The sequence below is a fragment of the Loxodonta africana genome, chromosome 1, assembly GCF_030014295.1.
Source record: "Loxodonta africana isolate mLoxAfr1 chromosome 1, mLoxAfr1.hap2, whole genome shotgun sequence".
NCBI classification, from domain to species: domain Eukaryota; kingdom Metazoa; phylum Chordata; class Mammalia; order Proboscidea; family Elephantidae; genus Loxodonta; species Loxodonta africana.
Window position 1 is genome coordinate 145,365,623 of NC_087342.1, and position 23,735 is coordinate 145,389,357.

Sequence of the window (23,735 nt, forward strand, 5' to 3'; positions counted from 1 at the left end):
AAATACTCATTATCAGAGGATGAATTATGATGCAATCACAAAATGGAATATCACACAGTAAAAATGATCTAACCAGAGTTTTATCTCCCAATGAGATTATAATAAAGAGGGTGAGTCTATTATTGTTTGACCACTGACAGCTTTTAGAAGCTCACCCCTCTTCTCTGTTTGCCCTACATCTGGGCAACCTAGATAAGAAAGAATGTCGGCCTGCCACTCATCCAATGCAAATCCTTCCTAGTCCTACTCTCTTAGACACTTTAAGGGTCTAACCCACTCTCTTGGCTTAGATCTTTCTTCACCCCTGACCAAACCTTACCCCTTCTCCTTGGGGAATCCTTTTTCCCTTTACTGTGTGAGTAATAAAGTTTGTTTCATATTTATTTGTACCTATGTGTCATTACTCCAGGAGTCCTTAAAAATTCCTGGGTGGCAGTGTCAGTTAATTGGGGAAAAGATAGTCTTTTTAACAAATGGTGCTGGCTTAACTGGATATCCATTTGCAAAAAAATGAAACAGGACCCATACCTCACACCATGCACAAAAACTAACTCCAAGTGGATCAAAGACCTAAACATAAAGACTAAAACAATAAAGATCATGGAAGAAAAAATAGGGACAACGTAAGGAGCCCTAATACAAGGCATAAACAGAATACAAAACATTACCAAAAATGACGAAGAGAAACCAGATAACTGGGAGCTCCTAAAAATCAAACACCTATGCTCATCTAAAAACTTCACCCAAAGAATAGAAAGACCACCTACAGATTGGGAAAAAAATTTCAGCTATGACATCTCCGACCAGCACCTGACCTCTAAAATCTATATGATTCTGTTAAAACTCAACCACAAAAAGACAAACAACCCAATCAAAAAGTGGGCAGAGGATATGAACATGCACTTCACTAAAGAAGATATTCAGGCAGCTAACAAATACATGAGAAAATGCTCCCGATCATTAGCCATTAGAGAAATGCAAATTAAAACTATGATGAGATTCCATCTCACTCCAACAAGGCTGGCATTAATCCAAAAAACACAAAATAATAAATGTTGGAGAGGCTGTGGAGAGATTGGAACTCTTATACACTGCTGGTGGGAATGTAAAATGGTACAACCACTTTGGAAATCTATCTGGCGTTTTCTTAAAAAGTTAGAAATAGAACTACCATACAACCCAGAAATCCCACTCCTCGGAATATACCCTAGAGAAATAAGAGCCTTTACACGAACAGATATATGCACACCCATGTTTATTGCAGCTCTGTTTACAATAGCAAAAAGCTGGAAGCAACCAAGGTGTCCATCAACCGAAGAATGGTTAAATAAATTGTGGTATATTCACACAATGGAACACTACGCATCGATAAAGAACAGTGATGAATCTGTGAAACATTTCATAACATGGAGGAACCTGGAAGGCATTACGCTGAGTGAAATTAGTCAGGTGCAAAAGGACAAATATTGTATAAGACCACTATTATAAGATCTTGAAAAGTAGTATAAACTGAGAAGAACACATTGTTTTGTGGTTATGAGGGGGGAGGGAGGGAGGGTGGGAGAGGGTTATTTACTGATTAGTTAGTAGATAAGAACTACTTTAGGTGAAGGGAAGGACAATACTTAATATATGGAAGGTCAGCTCAACTGAACTGGACCAAAAGCAAAGAAGTTTCTGGGATAAACTGAATGCTTCAAAGGTCAGCGGAGCAAGGGTGGGGGTTTGGGGACTATGGCTTAAGGGGACTTCTAAGTCAATTGGCAAAATAAATTCTATTATGAAAACATCCTGCATCCCACTTTGAAGTGTGGCGCCTGGGGTCTTAAATGCTAACAAGCGGCCATCCAAGATGCATCAATTGGTCTCAAGCCACCTGGATCAAAGGAGAATGAAGAACACCAAGGTCACACAGTAACTAAGAGCCCAAGAGACAGAAAGGGCCACATGAACCAGAGACCTACATCATCCTGAGACCAGAAGAACTAGTTGGTGCCCAGCCACAATCGATGACTGCCCTGACAGGGAGCACAACAGAGAACCCCTGAGGGAGCAGGAGAACAGTGGGATGCAGACCCCAAATTCTCATAAAAAGACCAGACTTAATGGTCTGACTGAGACTAGAGGAATTCCGGCAGTCATGGTCCCCAAGCCTTCTGTTGGCCCAGGACAGGAACCATTCCCGAAGACAACTCATCAGACATGGAAGGGACTGGACAATGGGTAGGAGAGAGATGCTGATCAAGAGTGAGCTACTTGTATCAGGTGGCCACTTGAGATTGTGTTGGCATCTCCTGTCTGGAGGGGAGATGGGAGGGTAGAGAGGGTTAGAAACTGGCCAAATGGTCAGGAAAGGAGAGACTGGAAGGAGGGAGAGGGCTGACTCATTAGGGGGAGAGTAAAAGGTAGTATGTGGTAAGGTGTATATAAGCTTATATGTGACAGACTGACTTGATTTGTAAACTTTCACTTAAAGCACAATAAAAATTATTAAAAAAAAAAAATCAGTTGAAAGGGTTGAAAATCAAAGGGTCAGGAGAACACTGATTGATTCAGGAAGCATTTTCCTGATTGGTGAAAAACCAACTCGGTTATGCTCATCTACTCCTGGTATAGAAGCTTATGCTATAGTACTCCATAGTTACTCTGTTATAAAACAGTATTATTCTATAGTATGTAGTGCCTGATATAAATAAAATGACAAAGGGGGAAAAAAAAATCCTGCGTGGGAGCCTGCCCAGTATCCAGCCAGGGATACTAGGTGCCCAAATAAAATAATGGTTATTCTCAAAAACAACATCAAGTGGAAAAAACAAACAAGCAAGGAAATAAACAAAAAAACCAGGCTGCCAAAAATTGCAAACAGCATGATACCATTTATGGAAAGTTTAAAAAACATGTAAAACAATATAATAATATTATATATTATTTATGGATAAACGTATAAGAAAATATAAAAACTTGGGAATGAGAAACATTTAACACAGAAAAGTGGTTACGTCTGGTGAAGAAATGGGGGAAAATATACAGGAATTTCATGTGGGTCAGTAATATTTTATTTCTTAAACTAGGTAATGGGTACAAGACAGTTTATGTTAACATTATCTATACTTTTTCTTAGATCGGAAATATTTCAGAGTTTTTTAAAACAAAGATAAAAGTGAAAAAATTTAGAAACCAACTGCATGTACCTTGTGGTGAGCACTATTTGAGAAAATGTATCAATAAAATATTCTAATAAAATGAACTCGAGGTTTGTAAGCAAGCTGATTTTCTCTGAGAGGAGTGGCTTATGATTTGTAGGCAACAAACCTGTAAGAAGGAGGTGAAGAATAAGAAGAATAAAACAGACAATGGATTCATTTTCTACTGTTGTGTAACAAATTCCACAAAGTTCGCAGCTTAAGACAACACCCACTTATTTATTACCTCGTAGTTTTTTGGGCCAGAAGTCCAGTCATCCACAGCTGTGTTCTCTGCTCAGGATCTCAAAGGCTGAAAGCAGGGTGTCAATGAGACTGAATTGTCATCTGGAGGCTATGGGAAAGCTTATTCAGGTTGTTAGAAAAATTCAGTTCCTGTATAGGACTGAGGTCCCTGTTTCTTTGCTGGCTGTCAGCCAGGGACTGCTCTCAGCTTCTAGCAGCCACCTACATTCCTTGCTACGTGACCATCTATCTCCTTGTTCAAAGTCAGCAATGAAGATTTACTCCCCCTCCTTTGAATCCCTCTCATGTTTAGAATTTCTCTGACTTCCTTTATCTCTGACCTCTAGACCCAGATTTAAAGGGTTCATGTGATTAGATCAGGACCACCAAGAGAATCTCCCCATCTTAAAGGTCAACTGATTTGGTCAACCTTAGCCACATCCCCTTACAGTGACACCTAGATTAGTATTTGATTGGATAACTGGGAGAAGGTATGTGCACCAGGGTCCATAAATTTTGAGGGACTTCTTAGAATTCTGCCTACCACAGAACAGAATTGGGCAGAATGGAGACTATAAAGTCAATAACGGGGGAATTATTAAGGAGTGGGCCATATATGTCCTAGATGTTTACTGTTAAAGACTGGCTAACATATTCCATAAACATCAATATCCTAGGTATTAGTGAGCTGAAATGCACTGGTCTTGGCCATTTTGAATCAGACAATCATACCATTTACTACACCAAGAATGACAACTTGAAGAGGAATGGCATTGCATTGATTGTCAAAAAGAACATTTCATGATCTATCCTGAATTACAATGCTGTCAGCAATGGGATACTATCCATACACCTACAAGGAAGACCAGTTAATATGGCTATTATTCAAATTTATGTACCAACCATAAAGGCCAAAGATGAAGAAACTAAAGATTTTCACCAACTTCTGCAGTCTGAAATTGATAGAACATGCAATCAGGATTCATTGATAATTACCGCTGATTGGAATGTGAAAATTGGAAGCAAAGAAGAAGGATTAGCAGTTGGAAAGTATCGCCTTGGTAATAGAAACAATCCGGAGATCACATGATAGAATTATGCAAGACCAATGACTTGTTCATTGCAAATACCTTTTTTTAACAACATAAATGGCGAATATACACATGGACCTCGCCAGATGGAATACACAGGAACCAAATCAACTACATCTGTGGAAAGAGATGATGGAAAAGCTCAATATCATCAGTCAGAACAAGGCCAAGGGCCAAATGCAGAACAGACCATCAATTGCTCATATGCAAGTTCAAGTTGAAGCTGAAGAAAATTTGAACAGGTACACGAGAGCCAAAGTATAACATTGAGTATATCACACCTGAATTTAGAGACCATCTCAAGAATAGACTTGATGCGTTGAACACTAATGACGGAAGACCAGATGAGTTGTGGAATGACATTAAGGACATCGTACTTGAAGAAAGCAAGAGGTCATTAAAAAGACAGGAAAGAAAGAAAAGACCAAAATGGATGTCAGAGGACACTCTGAAACTTGCTCTTGAAAGCTGAGTAGCTAAAGTAAAAGGAAGAAATGATGAAGTAAAAGAGATGAACAGAAGATTTCAAAGGGTAGCTCAAGAAGATAAAGTAAAGTATTATGATGACATGTGCAATGACCTGGAGTTAGAAAATCAAAAGGGAAGAAGACACCCTGCATTTCTCAAGCTGAAAGAACTGAAGAAAACAATTAAGCCTTAAGTTGCAACATTGAAGGATTCTACCAGGAAAATACTAAATGACACAGGAAGCATCAAAAGAAGATGGGAAGAATACAGAGTCACTATATCAAAAAGAATTGGTCAATGTTCAAGCATTTCAGGAGGTAGCATATGATCAGGAACTGATGGCACTGAAGGAAGAGGTCCAAGCTGTACTGAAGGTACTGGAAAAAAACAAGGGCCCAGCAACTGACGGAACAGCAATTGAAGTGTTTCAACAAACGGATGCAGCACTGGGAATGCTCACTCGTCTATGACAAGAAATTTGGCCAACCAACTGGAAGAAATCCATATTTACGCCTATTCCAAAGAAAGGTGATCCAACCAAATGCAAAAATCATCCAACAATATTATTAATATAACACATAACTAAAATTTTGCTAAAGATCATTCAAAAGCAGCCAGAGTAGTACATCAACAGGGAACTTCCAGAAATTCAAGCTGGATTCAGAAGAGGACGAGGAAGGGGGGATATCATTGCTGATGTCAGATGGATCCTGGCTGAAAGCAGAGACTACCAAAAAACATGTCTACCTGTGTTTTATTGACTATGCAAAGGCATTCAACTGTGTGGATCATAAATTATCTATAACATTGCGAAGAATGCAAATTCCAAAATTGTGCTCATGAGAAACCTGTACATAGATCAAGAGACAGGTGTTCAAACAGAACAAGGGGATACTGTGTGGTTTAAAATCAGGAAGATGTGCATCAGAGTTGTATCCTTTCACCATACTCATTCAATCTGTATGCTGAACAAATAATCTCAGGACTGGAGGAAGACTCATTAACAACCTGCGTTATGCAGAAGATACAACCTTGCTTGCTGAAAACAAAGAGGAATTGAAGCACTTACTGATGAAGATCAGTATGGATTACATTGCAACATAAAGAAAACAAAAATCCTCACAACTGGACCAATGAGCAACATCATGATAAACAGAGAAAAGATTGAAGTTGTCGAGGATTTCATTTTACTTGGATGAACAATCAACACCCATGGAAGCAGCAGTCAAGAAATCAAAAGATGCGTTGCATTGGACAAATCTACTGCAAAAGACCTCTTTAAAGTGTTGAAAAGCAAAGATGTCACCTTGAAGACTAAGGTGTGCCTGACCGAAGCCATAGTGTTTTCAATTGCCTCATATGCATGCAAAACTGGACAATGAATAAGGAAGACCAAAGAAGAATTGACGCCTTTGAACTGTGGTGTTGGTGAAGAATATTGAATATGCCACAGACTGCCAAAAGAATGAACAAATCTTTCTTGGAAGAAATACAGCCAGAAAACTCCTCAGAAGCAAGGATTGCGAGACTTCGTCTCACATACTTTGGACATGTTAACAGGAGGGATCACTCCTTGGAGAAGGACATCGTGCTTGGCAAAATAGCATGTCAGCAAGTAAGAGAAAGACCCTCAAGGAGATGGGTTGACACAGTGGCTGCCAACAATGGACTCAAGCATAACAACGATTATGAGGATGGTGCAGGACCGGGCAGTGTTTCGTTCTGTTGTACATAGGGTTGCTGTGAGTCGGAACCAACTTCATGGCATCTAACAGCAAAAACAGCATACTGTAGCTCATGGAATTCCACATTCTTGGAAACTAAGGGAAGAGAACAAAGATCATGAAAATCTTTATGACCTTGGAAAACTGAAGCTCAATAATTACTAATCTAGGCACTGCTGAAGGTACCATATGAAGGTCAATAGAAAACTATTTTGCTATTCGAACCAGTTTTCCAATTAAATGACATTGTAAATTATGGGTAAATATAAATATATCTAAACATAAACACAAGCATTTAAAAAACTCAGACTATTTATGACGTTGAAAAAGATAGTGACAAGTTAAATTTGGGGGAATTGCATTTCATTTGCTATACGCATATAGGCAGTTTTCATTCTTCTGTACATCTCGACACGGCAGCTAGCCCCATTTATACACACAGTAAAGGGATTAATAAACAGTTGTTAATTATTTAATAAGTAATGAGGTAGTTGGCATTTAAAATTCTCCTTGGAATGAGTTTATCTTATCTTTCTCCAAAATTATCTGTCACTACTTATCTACTCATACTTTATATTCCAACAATACAAAATTGCTCCTTTTCCTGCATGCGATGGTTAATTTCATGTGTCATTTTGTCTAGGCTATGGTGCCCAGCTGTTTGATCAAACACTAGACTAAATTCTGTTATGACGTTTTTACATGTGATTAAGGCATTTAGTGAAGCAGATTACCCTCTACAATGTGGGTGGGCCTCATCCAATCAGTTGAAGGCCTAAAGAGCTTTCCCTAAGGTATATTCTGCCTCTAGACTATAACTAGACATCTTGTTAGAACTCCTCCAATCTTCTCTTCCCATCACCTGACCTACCGATTTTGGACACAAGGCTGCATGAATCTCTTCCCTGGTGCCTGACCTACGGATTTTGGAACATAAAACTGACAGAATCTTCAGCCTGTTGTCTGATCTACAGATTCTGAACTTGCCAGCCTCCACAACGCCTGAGCCAATTCCTTAAAATAAATCAATTTCTTTCTTTTTCTCTCTGTGTAGTATATGGGTCTGTTTCCCTAGGGAAGCCTAATTAAGATACCCCAAACTGATTACTGCACCCGTGACATGTATCTATAATACTGTCCACTTCATCAGTGCCTGTCAAATTTCTACCTATCCTTTAGGGCCCAACTCAAATGCCCTCTCTTTCATGAATCCTTCTTTGATTTAACCCAGCCCCAACTGGAAGTAATCTTTTTCTACCTGAACTCTGTTAGTGTTTTGTTCACATTTAAGGTGCACATTACTTGCTACCTTCTATTACGGTTATTTGTATGCATATTGCAGTCCTTCCTACGTGACTGGACTGGATCTTCCTTTTTTTTAGGGCATCTATGGTACCTGGGGAGCCCTGGTGGTGCAGTGGTTAAGAACTTGGCTGCTAACCAAAAGGCTGCCAGTTCAAATCCACCAGTAGCTTCTTGGAAACCCTATGCGGCAGTTCTACTCTGTCCTGTAGGGTCTCTTTGAATCGGAATCAACTCAGTGGCAGTGGGTTTTGTTTTTATGTTGCCTAGAAGGGAGCTCTGGTGGTGCAGTGGTTAAGTACTTGGCTACTAACCAAAAGGTGAGCAGTTCAAATCCACCAGCTGCTCTGTGAGAGAAAGATGTGGTAGCCTGCTTCCATTAAGATTACAGCCTTGGAAACCCTATGGGGCAGTTCTACTCTGTCCTATAGGGTCGCTATGAGTCAGAATCAACTTGAAAGCAACAGGTTTGGTTTTTTTGTATGGTGCCTGGCAGAACATCTAGCGTTATAAATGCTTTAAAATGATGAATTGATCAACTGAATGACTACATCTTTTTGTCGCTATCACAGTGCCAAAAGCAAAGTAAAAATAAATAAACTGTTACTATTGCTAAGGTTTACAAAGGGAAGACATTAGCCACATCAAAGAGACCTTAGTTACAATTACATTTCACACAATTGGTTCTCAAAATTCCCCAAAGTTCAGTTTGACCTCTTCACGAAGCAAATCCTTGATTAAGCATGACCTCCACACATGCACAGACTTGCATCATACCTGCATTCCTGGAAGCTTCGGTCACATCAGCCTCTGAGGTAGTATTCCACTAGGGACTCTAGCCCAAACCTCTTTTAAAACATCCCTCTACAGCTTTCTAAACAACGTTCAACCACATTACTAGAGAGAGGGGAAGGCATTTCCTTAAGAAATCAGGCAAAAAAAAAAAAAAAAATGTTGACATGAAACCGATACAGCCTATGTTTCTTCTGTGTTAGAACCGGTTGACTTGAAATCTTCCTGTGTACGGTTTTGATGAATTTGTAGTGGTAAGATCTGATGGGAATACATACTGAATTTAATTCAGACTTAATTCATATTACTACCTCTTGAGAGGTCCTTTGCAGCAGATTTGCAGTACCTTAAGTTAAATTCTAGCTTCCAAGTTAAACAGTTTGATGACCATTTATTTTGATTGGCCAGTATGTTGTCTTAACCAATTACTTTAATAACTAAAAAATGAAATGTGCTCTTAAAATTAATCATTTATTTAGGAATTAATAACAATGTTCACATGGTACGCTTGCATGTAGACACGTGCATACATACACACTTGTACACTTACACACATGTGACCATTCACATATAACTTTTAATAGGAGACCAGACAGTTTCACATAAAGGAAAATAAACAACACAAAAGTATAATGGTAAGAATTCTGTGAATTTTGGTGTTTAAAATGCTTTTGAGTTAGTTATTTATTCTCTATATCATCAAAATAACCTCAAGCTAATAAAAAATAGAATTGGTAAAATGGAATAATAAGAAGAAAACTTTGGAGTAGTGAAAACGCATTTTCTTTAGTATTTTAATATAGGGAGAATGTATTTTCTCATTTGTTTTAGTATACCTGTATAAGTTGTGATTAATCTCTAGTCCTTGGAAAATGGTACAGGCTCTGTTCAAAATATAGCTGAGCAGCCTCTTCCACTCTTAAACATAACAAACACCTTAATACCTTACAACATGTTTTCCCCTATTCAAAATAGGTGATTGAGAGCTTGACATGACTAATGCCATAATGATGCTCTAAGTAATCTCTAAACATTTTTTAATTGCACCGGTTGCTTCCAAAGGGGTGCGGAGCTATCTCAGCTCCTGTGGCCTTGGTCTCTCTTCTTTGTTCTCTTGAGAAATGCCCTTCAGCCTGCAAACTGACAGGAAGGCTTTCTTTCTTGCTCCCTATCTCAGCCACAGTGGACTTGGCAAAACAGCTCTATTAGCCGAGAGATTCTTATGAGAGTTTTTCAGCCTGATTAGAGTCCAGATGCCTGACATGTTTATCTTTAGTTTAGTTTAATAAAGAGTTTTTGTAGTTGTTTTGTGATGTATAAGACCATCTGTGGACTAGTGCTCAAAACATTAGGTAACCCTGATCTTTCCCATATAAAACCCTCCCATCAACCCTTTAGGGCAGACAGAATTTGGGAGAAATTTAATCCCCTCTGTCTCTTGAATACTGGTGTTTGATAAAGCCTTCTTACTGCTTACCTCCTCCTGTCTCAGTATTGGCTTTGAGGCAGATGGCTCGAACCCGCAATTTGTGGTAACAGCTTGATTAACCCAAAAGAAGCCAGTAAAGGAAGAGCAAAGAAACAAAGAATTTGTGGGGCAAATAGAAAACAAACACTGAGATTGTAGACTTAAAACCATATCAGCAATTACAGTGAGTATGAAAAGATTAAATACTCTAACTAAAAGTCAGATATTGCTAGACTGAATTAAAATGACCCAACAATGTTCTTATAAGGTACACACTTCAAACGTAAGGACACAGAACGGTTAAAAGTAAAAGGATAGAAACGTAAATAACATATACCACGTAAGCACTAACCATAAGAAAGCCAATGTGGCTATATTTATATCAGACACGGTACACTTTAAGGCAAACACGTAAAAAGGGGTGTCTCATGATAAAAAGGTCAATTCAATATGAAGACATAATCTTAATGTGTATGTGCCTGATAGCATATGTTCAAAATGTGAACTAAAAGGTGATAGGAATAATAGACAATTAATAGACAAATCTACAATTAAAATTGGAGATTTTTAAAACACTTCTTTCTGTGATTCATAGATAAAAAAAAAAAATAGATCAGGCAAACAAAAATTCAGTAACAGTACAGAAGATATGAGCAATAATCTAAACCAATCTGATCTAATTGAATATTTAGAGAACATTTATAGAATATTATACCTAACAACTATTAAAAAAAAAAACATACTTTTTAAATGCATGTAGAACGTTCACCAAAATAGACTATATTCTGGATTATAAAGCAAATCCCAACAAACTTCGAAGGACCAAAGTCACACAGAATACATTTTCTGACCACAGCAGCATTAAATCGGAACTCAGTAATAAAAGATAACTAGAGACTTTGCAAAGGTGTGGAAGTTAAACAACATACTTCTGAATTATCCATCAGTCAAAGAAGAAAACACAAGTAAAATTAGAAACTATTTTGAACTGAATAAAACAAAAATACAAATGAACAAAATTTCTTGGATACAGCTAAAGTAACATTGTTGTTGTTAGGTGTCTTCAAGTCCGTTCCGACTCATAGTGACCCTATGTACCACAGAACAAAACACTGTGTGGTCCTGCCCCATGCTCACAGCCGTTGTTATGCACAGGCCCATCGTTGCAGCCACTGTGTCAATCCATCTTGTTGAGGTTCTTCCTCTTTTTCGCTGACCCTCTACTTTACCAAGCATGATGTCCTTTTCCAGGGACTGATCCAAAGTATCTAAGACACAGTCTCACTATCCTTGCTTCTGAGGAGCATTCTGGTACTTCTTCCAAGACAGATTTGTTCATCCTTTTGGCAGTCCATGGTATGCTCAATATTCTTCACTAACACCACAGTTCAAAGTCATCAATTCTTCTTCGTTCTTCCTTATTCATTGTCCAGGTTTTACATGCATATAATGTGACTGAAAATACTGTGGCTTGTGCCAGGTGCACCTTAGTCTTCAAGGTGACATCTTTGCTTTGCAACACTTTGAAGAAGTCTTTTGCAGCAGTTTTGCCCAATGCAATGCGTCTTTTGATTTCTTGACTGCTGCTTCCATGCGTGTTTATTGTTCATCCAAGTAAAATGAAATCTTTGACAACTTCAATCTTTTCCCTGTTTATGATGATGTTGCTTATTGGTCCAGTTGTGAGGATTTTTGTTTCTTTGTGTTGAGGTGTAATCCATACTGAAGGCTGTGGTCTTTGATCTTCATCAGTAAGTGCTTCAAGTCCTTTTCACTTTCAGCAAGCAAGGTTGTGTCATCTGCATAATGCAGGTTATTAATGAGTCTTCTTCCAATCCTGATGCCCTGTTCTTCTTCATATAGTACAGCTCAGATTATTTGTTCAGCATACAGATTGAATAGGTATGGTTGGTGAAAGGATACAACCCTGACCCATACCTTTCCTGACTTTAAATCACGCAGTACCTCCCTATTCTGTCCCAACAGCTGCCTCTTGATCTATGTACAGGTTCCTCATGAACACAACTAAGTGTTCTGGAATTCCCATTCTTCACGATATTATCCATGATTTTTTATGATCCACACAGTTGAATGCCTTTGCATAGTCAACAAAACACAGGTAAACATCTTTCTGGTATTCTCTGCTTTCAGCCAGGATCCATCTGACATCAGCAGTGATATCCCTGGTTCCACTTCTCTTCTGAAATCAGCCTGACTTTCTGGCAGTTCCCTATTGTTACACTGCTGCAACCGCTTTTGAATGATTTTCAGCAAAATTTTGCTTGCATGTAATATTAATGATATTGTTGTATAATTACTGCATTCTGTTGGATCATCTTCCTTGGGAATAGGCATAAATATGGGTTTCTTTCAGTTGGTTGGCCAGGTAGCTGTCTTCCAAATTTCTTGGCATAGATGAATGAGTACTTCCAACATTGCACCTGTTTGCTGGAACATCTTAATTGGTATTCTATCAATTCTGGAGCCTTGTTTTTTACCAATGCCTTTAGTGCAGCTTGGACTTCTTCCTTCAGTACCATCAGTTCCTGATCACATGCTACCTCTTGAAACAGTTGAACATCGACTAATTCTTTTTGGTATAATGACTGTGTGTGTTTCTTCCATCTTCTTTTGTTGTTTCTTGCGTCGTTTAGTATTTTCCCCGTAGAATCCTTCACTATTGTATCTTGAGGCTTGATTTTTTCTTCAGCTCTTTCTGCTTGAGAAATGCCAAGCATATTCATGCCTTTTGGTTTTCTACCTCCAGCTCTTTGCATGTGTCATTGTAATACTTTACTTTGTCTTCTCGAGCTGCCCTTTGAAATCTGTTTGTTTCTCTTATTCCATCATTCCCTCCTTTTGCTTTAGCTGCTCTACATTCAAGAGCAAGTTTCAAAGTGTCTTCTGACATCCATTTTGGTCTTTTCTTTCTTTCCTATCTTTTTAATGACCTCTTGCTTTCTTCATATATGATGTGCTTGATGTCATTCCACAACTAGTCTGGTCTTCCGTCATTAGTGTTCAATGAGTCAAATCTATTCTTGAGATGGTCTCTAAATTCAGATGGGATATACTCAAGGTCACACTTTGTTTCTCGTATATTTAATTTTCTTCAGTTTCAACTTGAACTTGCATATGAGCAATTGATGGTCTGTTCCACAGTTGGCCCTTAGTCTTGTTCTGACTGGTGATACTGAGGTTTTCCATCGTCTCTTTCCACGTATGTAGTTGATTTGATTCCTGTGTGTTCCCTCTAGCAAGGTCCATGTGTATAGCTGCCGTTTATGTGGTAAAAAAAAGGTATTTGCAATGAAGAAGTCATTGGTCTTGCATAATTCTATCATGTGATTTCCAGCATCATTTCTACCAACAAGGCCATATTTTCCAACTACAAATCCTTCTTTGTTTCCAACTTTCACATTTCAATCACCAGTAATTATCAGTGCATCCTGATTGCATGTTCTAACAATTTCAGACTGCAGAACCTGGTAAAAATCTTCAATTTCTTCATCTTTGGCCTTAGTAGTTGGTGTGTAAATTTGAATGATAGTCATATTAACTGGTCTTCTTTATAGGCATATGGATATTATCCTATCACTAACAGCATTGTATTTCAGGATGGATCTTGAAATGTGCTTTTTGATGATGAATGCAACACCATTCCTCTTCAAGCTGTCATTCCCGGTATAGTAGACCATATGATTTTCTGATTCAAAATGGTTAATGTTATTCCATTTCAGTTCACTGATGCCTAGGATATTGATGTTTATGTGTTCGATTTCATTTTTGACAATTTCCAATTTTCCTCGATTCATACTTCATACATTTCAGGTTCCGATTATTAATAATGTTTGCAGCTATTTCTTCTCATTTTGAGTTGTGCCACATGAGCAAATGAAGATCCAGAAAGCTTGACTCCATCCATGTCATTAAGGTCAACTCTACTTTGAGGAGGCAGCTCTTCCCTAGTCATCTTTTGAGTGCCTTCCAACCTGGGGGGCTCATCTTCCAGCACTATATCAATGTTCTGCTGCTATTCATAAGATCTTCACTGCCTAATTCTTTTCAGAAGTAGACTGCTGGGCCCTTCTTCCTAGTCTATCTTAGTCGGGAAGCTCAGCTGAAACCTGTCCACCATAGGTGACCCTGCTGGTATTTGAATCCTGGTGGCATAGCTTCAAGCATCACAGCAAAACGCAAGCCCGCACAGTATGACGAACTGACAGACGTCGGGGGTAAAGCAAACTGAGTAGGAAATTTATATGTTTAAACTCGTGTATTGCAAAAAAAGAAAGTTTTAAAATCAACAATCTAAGCTTCCACTTCAAGAAGCTAGTGAAGAAAAGCAAATTAACAAATGGTGTGTAAGACTTGTACACTGAGAACTATTCAACATTGTCCAGAGAAATTAAAGAAGACTAAATTTTTTTTTTTAAATAAATGGACAGATATACTATTGTCCTGATACTGCTAAGATGGCAATTCTCCCTGAATTGATCTATAGAATCAATACAATCCCAGTCAAAATCAAGCAGGTTTTCGTAGGTTTGTATGTGTAAATTTGGTGAGCTGACTATCTATAAATAGAAATTCAAAGGAACTAGAGTAGCAAAGAAAATCTTGGGGTAGGGTGGGGGGAGAACCAGGTTGAATGACACACACTAACAGGTTTTAAACTGTCTATAAAACTCTGGTAATTAAAATAGTGAGGTATTGGCATAAAGAGAGACAAATAGATTGCTAAAACCAAAGCATCCATAAATAAACTTACATACATATGATCATTTAATTTACCACAAAACACTCACGCATTTTAAAGAGAAAGAATCATTTACGGTGAGTGGTGCTGCAACAACTAGATACTCACATGGAAAAGAAAAATTGATGCTTATCCAACACCATACACAAAAATTAATTCTGAATAGACCAGAGATCTAAATCTGAAATCTAAAACTACCTTTAGATAGGCAAAGATCAAAAATAAAATAAAATAACACAAAAAGCACTAATATGAAAGTTTTTTTGTTCTGTTTTTACATTTTTTTACCCCTGGAGTTAATACTTGCCTCAGGGTTTTTTGTTTTTTAATTGCACATTAGATGAAGGTTTACAGAACAAACTAGCTTCTCCTTAAACAATTAGTACACATATTGTTTTGCAACATTGGTTACCAACCCCAGGACATATCAACACTCTCCCCTTCCCGGCCTTGGGTTCCCTAACACCAGCTTTCCTGTCTCTTCCTGATTTTAAGTCCTTACCCCTGGGCTGATCTACTCCTCTAGTCTTGTTTTGTTTTATGGCCCTGTCTAATCTTTGGCTGAAGGATGAACCTCAGGAGTGACTTCATTACTGAGCTAAAAGGGTGTCCAGGGGCCATATTCTCAGGTTTCTCCAATCTCTGTCAGGCCAGCAAGCCTGCCTTTTTTGTGTGTGTGTGTGAGTTAGAATTTTGTTCTACATTTTTCTTCAGCTCTGTCCAGGATCCTCTATTGCGATCCCTGTCAGAGCAGTCGGTGGTGGTAGCTGCGCACCAACTAGTTGTGCTGAACTCAGTCTGGTGGAGGCTGTGGTAGTTGTAATCCATTAGTCCTTTGGACTAATCTTTCCCTTGTGTCTTTGGTTTTCTTCATTCTCCCATGCTCCAGACAGGGCGAGACCAGTGGAGTATCTTAGATGGCCACTTACAAGCTTTAACTATAAAAGTTTTGAGTTGATAAATTGGTCTTCATCAAAATTTAAGACATCTGCTTATCAAAAAACACTATTAAGAAAGTGAAAAGACACTCCAGGGTCTGGAAGAACGTATTTGCGGTAGGACATATATCTGAAAAGGATCTATATCCAGAATATATAAAGGACTCTTACAACTCAATAAGGTAAACAACCAATTTTTTTAAAGGAAAAATATTTAAAGAGATTGTTGTTGTTGTTAGGTGCCGTGGAGTCAGCTCCAACTCTTAGCGACCCTATGTACAACAGAACGAAACACTGCCCAGTCCTGCGCCATCCTCACAATCATTATGCTTGAGCCCATTGTTGTACCAATGTGTCAATTCATTTCTTTGAGGGTCTTCCTCTTTTTCACTGACCCATTACTTTACCAATCATGATGTCCTTCTCCAGGAAATGATCCCTCCTGATAACATGTCCAAAGTATGTAAGACAAAGTCTCACCATCCTTGCTTCTAAGGAGCATTCTGGTTGTACTTCTTCCAAGACATATTTGTTCATTCTTTTGGCAGTCTATGGCATATGCAATATTCTTCACCAACATCACAATTCAAAGGTGTCCGTTCTTCTTCGGTCTTCCTTATTCATTGTCCAGATTTCACATGCATATGAGGCGATTGAAAACACCATGGCTTGGGTCAGGTACATCTTCATCTTCAAGGTGACATCTTTTTAAAACTTTAAAGAGGTCATTTGCAGCAGATTTGTCCAATGCAATGCATCTTTTGATTTCTTGACTGCTGCTTCCACAGGTATTGATTGTGGATACAAGTGAAATGAAATCCTTGACAACTTCAATGTTTTCTCCATTTATCATGATGTTGTTTATTGGTCCAGTTGTGAGAATTTTTGTTTTCTTTATGTTTAGGTGTAGTCCATACTGAAGGCTGTAGTCTTTGATCTTCATCAGCAAGTGCTTCACTTCCTCTTTGCTTTCAGCAAGCAAGGTTTTGTCATCTGCATAACGCAGGTTGTTAATGAGTCTTCCTCCAATCCTGATGTGCTATATGAAGAATGCAGCATCAGATTTAAAGAGATACTTCACAAAATAATATATTCAAATATTCAATGAGCATAAGAAATGATATTCAACATCATTATCAGATTGTCATATGCATATACCACACTTTGTTTATCTATTCATCCATTGGATACTTGGGCATTTTCGGCTTTTGGCTATTGTGAATAATGCTGCTATGAATATTTGCATACAAGTGTCTGTTTGAGTCCCTGTTTTCTTTTGAGTATATACAGAAGTAGAATTGGGTCATACGGTAATTCTATGTTTAACTCTTTGAAGAACTGCCAAATCGTTTTCCATAGTGGCTGCACCGTTTTACATATCCACCAGCAATGGATGAGGATTCCAATATTTCCACAACCTTGCCAACACTTGTTATTTTCTGTTTTATTTTAACTATGGCCATCCTAGTAGATGTGAAGTGGTACCTCATTGTGATTTGATTTGCATATCCCTAATGATTAATGATGTTTAGCATCTATTTTTTATATTGTCGTAAAGATACATATGTATATAAACATAAAACATTTGCCTATTTGACTTTTTCACATGTTCCATTTAGTGATATCAGTTGCATTAATCATGTTGTGCAATCATCACCAATAATCACTGCCTAATTTTTTTTTTTTTAATTTTCCATCACCATAAACAGAAATGAAGTTGAGCATCTTTTTATGTGCTTATTGGCCATTGGTCTATCTTCTTTGGAGGAATGTCTATTCAAGTCTTTTGCCTATTTTTAATTGGGTTGTTTGTCTTTCTGTTGAGTTGCAGGAGCTCTTTATATATCCTGCATGTACGTCTTTTAGCAGATATATGATTCGTAAATAATTCCCCCTGTCTTAGGCTGGGTTTTCTAGAAAAGCAAAACCAGTGAAGTGTGTATGTGTATATACATATGTGTGTGTATGTATATACACACACACACACATACATATATAGAGGTGCCCTGGTAGCATAGTGGTTAAGAACTCAGCTACTAACCAAAAGGTTGGCAATTCAAATCTACCAGTTCCTCCTTGGAAACCCTATGGGACAGTTCTACTCTGTCATATAGAGTCACTATGAGTCAGAATCCACTCAATGACAATGGGTTTACTGTTTTTAAAAAATATATACATCCAACCACCATATAAACCAAAAAAAGCCCTTTGTCATTGAGTGGATTATGACTCATAGCAACCCTATAGGACAGGGTAGAACTGCCCCATAGAGTTTCCAAGGAGCGGCTCGTGGATTCAAACTACTGATATTTGGTTAGCAGTGAAGCTTTTAACCACTGTGCCACCAGGGCTCCTGCCTATACAGATTTATATCAAGGAAATGCCTCAGGCGGTTGTAGAAGCTGGAAAGTCCCAAGTCCATGGGTCAGGCACCAGGCTGGAGGTTCCTCCTCACTCATGTAGCTGCAGGAGCTGATGTACCCAAGTTTGGCAGATTACATAGGAGACTGCTGGCTCTTGGGCTGTGGAGGCTGATAAATCCAAGATCAGCAGGTAAGATGGCTCTTAGTCCCAAGAACCGGAGGTCAGATGATGACAAGCTGAATGCAGGATCCAGGACAGAGCAAAAGCCAGAAAGTTTTGCTATAGGGTCCGTATACACTGGATGCAGGCCATACTCACAAGAAAATTCCTTACAACTGATTGGCTGCTCATATCAGATCTCATCATGGAAGTGATTACATCATTACATAACTGCCAAACTACATCATAACTGCCACACCACTGAGAATCATGGCCCAGCCAAGTTAACACACAACCTTTAACCATCATACCCCCATTTTATTGTCTTCTCACTGTCTTGGTAGTGTCCTTTGATGCTCCCTCCATTGAGTTTTTAATTTTGATTATTATAATTTCAGTTATAAAAATTCTATCTAGTTCTTTCTTCAAAATCGTGAGGTGTTTTAAAAACTAATCTCTTTATCTTTAATCATATTTGAAGTATGCTCTTATTTCTTGAAGTCATATGGAGTAGGGAGAATCCTAATCCTACAAAACTGGTATCTTTATAAAAAAGGAGAAGATTACACAGAGACAAGGAGACCAAGAAAGGATGCCACGTGATACCGCAGCTGCAAGCAAAGGAACACCTGAAGCTACCACAGACTAATAGAGAGCCGTGAAACAGATTCTCCTTCAAAATCTCAGAAGAATCAGCATGGCCAATACCCTGACCCCAGACGCTCAGCTTCCAGAACTGTGAGAAAAGTTTCTGTTCTTATAAGCTACCCAGTTTGTGGCAGCCCTAGGAAACTAATATGGCACTCAATAAGTATTAACAGAGTTAAAAAAAAATTGAATAAACAAATATAGTTTTACACATAAAATTGGCAAACAAAATGATAAATTATAAAACACAATGCTCCTGAGTTTATGATTAAATTGTCGCACTCAGACTTTGGCAGTATGTATACATTGGCACAAACATTTTATAAGTAACATTTGTACTAAAAATCATTAAGATGCCATATATTTTACCTACTTCCTAGAATTTGTCCTAAGGAAATAATTGAAAAGAAGGGAAAAACTATATATGTAATATAAGTCCTTACCTTTCTTAGCCCTGTTCTACCACAGGCATTGAAAAATTTGAATATTTGGCCCAATCTTAATTTCTTTGCCACTTCTATCTAGGCTATAAAAAAAAAAAAAAAAAATTATTATTATTTTTTTTTTTTGGTAGATTAGGAACCCCATCATTACCTGGGAAGATGTAAAATTTTTCTTGCTGTCTTAGTCCTAGGAACGTATTTATGATGAGGCAAGAGTACACACACACTACAACTTCAAGCATCCCTAGTTTGTGGGCTTCAGCTTTTGTTTTTGGAGTTTATTCCAGTCTCCACCACCAGCACTGGAGTTTTATCACAAATCTTAGCCAATTTGGCCTGAAGTCTGATCCCTTTGTTTTTTTCCTGCCTACATTCTCCCTGGAAACCCTGGTGGCTTAGTGATTAAGAGCTACAGCTGGTAACCAAAAGGTCTGGCAGTTAGAATCCACCAGGCACTCCTTGGAAACTATATGAGGCAGTTCTACTCTGTCCTACAGGGTAGCTATGAATCTGAATTGACGGGATGGCAACTGGGGTTGTTTGTTTGTTTGTTTGTTTTGTACATTCTCTCTAAGAGGACTGGTACTAATGGGCTCCTATCTCAACTCAGATAGGTGAACTTATAGTAGATTTCTCTCCCACCAAGACTGTATTGTCTCTGCTCAGAAACTCTTGTAATTATTCTTAATCAACCAGATTAGAACCTTCTTTGTCTTCCTCTCCCCATCCCATAGTTACATCAGACTCCACAGCCTAGGTTGACATTGAGTTATTGGATTGTGATTTGAACTGAAACCCACTCCCCACAGTCAAGCTAGTCTCTTATCATTCTGGCCTGTCAAGGAGTTCCTGGAATGCCTTGAGGCAACACCATCACAAAAAATGATACCAAAAAAAGCCCATTGTAACATTACTTATGAAATGAAAAATTGCTAGGAACTTACATTTCCAACAGTAGTAGAAAAAAGTAAGTTACAATGTAACCACTCATAAGAATATTAATTTTTAAACATGAAAATTATATAAAATCAAGGAAAAATACTTTCTTGTTCAGTGGAATAGTAAAACAGAATGCATCTATTATAAAAGCATGCTATAGTGTTTAGGGATGAAGTGTATTATGTCTGCAACTTACTTTGAAATGTATAAAAAAATTAAATGGATAGAAGGATGGATAAACAGGCATGTGGTAAAGCAAGTGTAGTAAAATATTAATTGTAGACTCTACATGGTGGGTATATGGGTATTCGCTGTAAAATTCTTTCAATTTTTGGTATGTTTGAACATTTGGTAGTAAAATGTTGGAAAAATTATAAATGCATACAAGGCAAAAGACTGTAGTATAGAACCAGAGGCAAAAAATGATTTGATTTTTTGTGTTTTTGTGATAATGGATAATATTTTTCTCTTTTCAATTTAAAGCACGCTGACTATTGTTGAATTTTTTTTTTTAACACATTATTGGCAAATCTCCACTGAGTTTTAAAAGCTCCTTATATAATTTCCTAAACGTATGTTTCTGTTTTAAAACTCACTTTCTGGTTTTTAGCCAGAAGTTCAAAATGCCACCCAATATAACCGTTTTTTTACTAACATCAGAAATACTCCCCCTTTGAACTTCTTTGTTTTTCTTCTTGTTGACTTAAAAAAAATCTGTCTAGATACATAATTAATTCAATTAAAAATATTTTAATTTTTTAAGGGCATACTAGGCACTATGGGGTGAGGTGGAGGAGTGATACTTGCAGGCAAATGAAAAAATGTCCCTTGACCACTTGCCACATGTCTATTCATCACCACTTGGATTTGGGGAGTGATTTCTCTCATCCTGAAGTTCTAAAAGTAAAATCACAGATTTCTGCATTTGCGTTGCTTTTTTACAGAAACTCTGGAAAACACTTTTTTAGGAGAAAGGAAGGCTGAATTACCCAAATAGGATTTTTTAATAAACAAAATTCAAATATCTAAATCCACAAATATCAAAAGGGAATATTTCTCGTCACGTATATTTTTTTAAAGATGCTTTCCAAACATATTTAGAGAAAGGGTTTGACATTTCCATTCAATCAGCTTAACTTTATGTTAAAGTTATCGTACTAGACACTTCAGGAAATAAATCAAACCAAAAGCAAACCTGTTGCCCCCGAGTCCAACTCATAGAGTAGAACTGCCCCGTGGGATTTCTAAGGAGCACCCGGTAGATTTGAACTGCTGACCTTTTGGTTAGCAGCTGCAGCTCTTAACCACTGCACCACCAGGGTTTCCCTTCAGTGTTTCCTTCTTCAGGAAATAGAACAATGAAAAAGATCAGGTCCTTGTCCTCACAATGCAGAAATCTCAGCATTTCAAAGGTCATCTTACGAGGGCTGTCAGAGCAATTCCAGCAGGGTAGAAGTAAGGGCATTAGAGCTGAGTCTATGGAGAAGGGGGCAGTTGAGCCTGTGAGCAAAGCAGCTTTAGGGGAAAGATTTCTTTAGGAAGGAGGGACAAAGCATATCCTCATGTGGGAAGGACTGAAGATTTGTAGAGTGGGTAATGCATGAAGCAAGATCAGAGGGAAGGGGAAAGGGGTATAAAGGGACAGGCAGAGAGGTTGGCCTTAGAGAGAGGGATGGTAAAGGATGGGTTAAATATGGGGAAAATTTTGAAGTGAAGAGGAAAAAAATGGAAAAAAAACTTATGTCAGATAGCTTTGATGCTGTCAGGGAAAAGTGAGATACTTGGGGGGAGGACTGTGGGTTGTTTGTGGCAGTGGCAAGCAGGTCATGGGATAATGCTGGGGTTTATGGATGTAGAAAATATTAGGAATAGAACTCTGAGTGATGTTTATGTTTTAAGAAATGTTGAATGTACGTCAGGTTTCTCTTTTTTTTTTTTTTTTGCGGTACTATGTCTAAATAGGAAACCCTGGTGGTGTAGTGGTTAAGACGTCGGCTGCTAAACAAAGGTCAGCTGTTCGAATCCAACAGATGTTCCTTGGAAACCCTATGGAGCAGTTCTACTGTGTCCTACAGGGTCGCTATCAGTTGGAATAGACTTGATGGCAATGGGTTTGGTTTGGTTTTGATTACATCTAAAAGGGAAGGAGCTTTGGAATTATATCAACTGGAATTCGAAATCCAGGAACACAGTTACTAGGTATGTGACCTTGGGAAAATTACTTAAACTGTTGGAGTTGCTGCTGTGAAGAGTAAATAAAATTACTTGTGTAAAATGATCTAGAACAGTGGTTCTCAACCAGGAGTGATTTTGCCCTCCAAGGGACAGTTTTTTATAATCACAACTGGGGAGAGGGGTGCATAAAGCATGCTACTGGCATTTACTGGGTAGGCCCAGGGATGCTGCCAAACAATCAACAATGCACAGGACAGTTTCCACAGCAAAGAATTATCCAGCCCAAAATGTCAACAGTGCCCAAGTTGAGAAACCTTGGACTAGAACAATGCCTGAGGCATTATAAACACTCAGTAAATGTTGGTTTCTTTCCTTCCATTAATCATAGTAAACCAAATGGAATAGAATTTTTATCCATGAGTGGCCACATCTGAAGGTTTGTTTTCTAGAATATTGCAAATGCTCTGCTGTTGGAGGATTAAAGTGTAATTTAGAGATGGAAAAGAAGGAAGCTTTATTAAAAAATAAAATTCTCTCACAAATAAACATGAAAAAAATCAAGAAAAACCCCAAATCTAACTCCCAGTTATAAAAGAGTCCCAGCAAAAGTTCCTTTTGAAAAGCTCTGGGCTAACATGGGCTCTTGTGCTAATTTATTGTGCACTATGAATCATGTTTTGAAGAAACTCTCAACTAATTGGACTTGACATTTATAAGCTTATTTATATGTTTTTCCTATATCAGTGATAGGATGTGTTAGAGAATTCAGAAATAGATAGCCAATATTATGTGGAATTTCTTGGCTAAAAATAAAACAGAAATATCTTAAGCAATTTCAGTGCCAACGTTGTATAGCTTTACCTGAAACATCTTAGTATATCTCTGATTTCTCCAGGAATGCAGACACTAAGCAAATATGTAAACATAAGGTGATTTTAGTTCTTCAAAAGTGATTTGACCATTTGTGTCAAAAATTCAAATCATTTTATTTTATTTTTTTGAGGTGCTGGGAGGTGTAGGGGGGGTTGCTCTGTGAA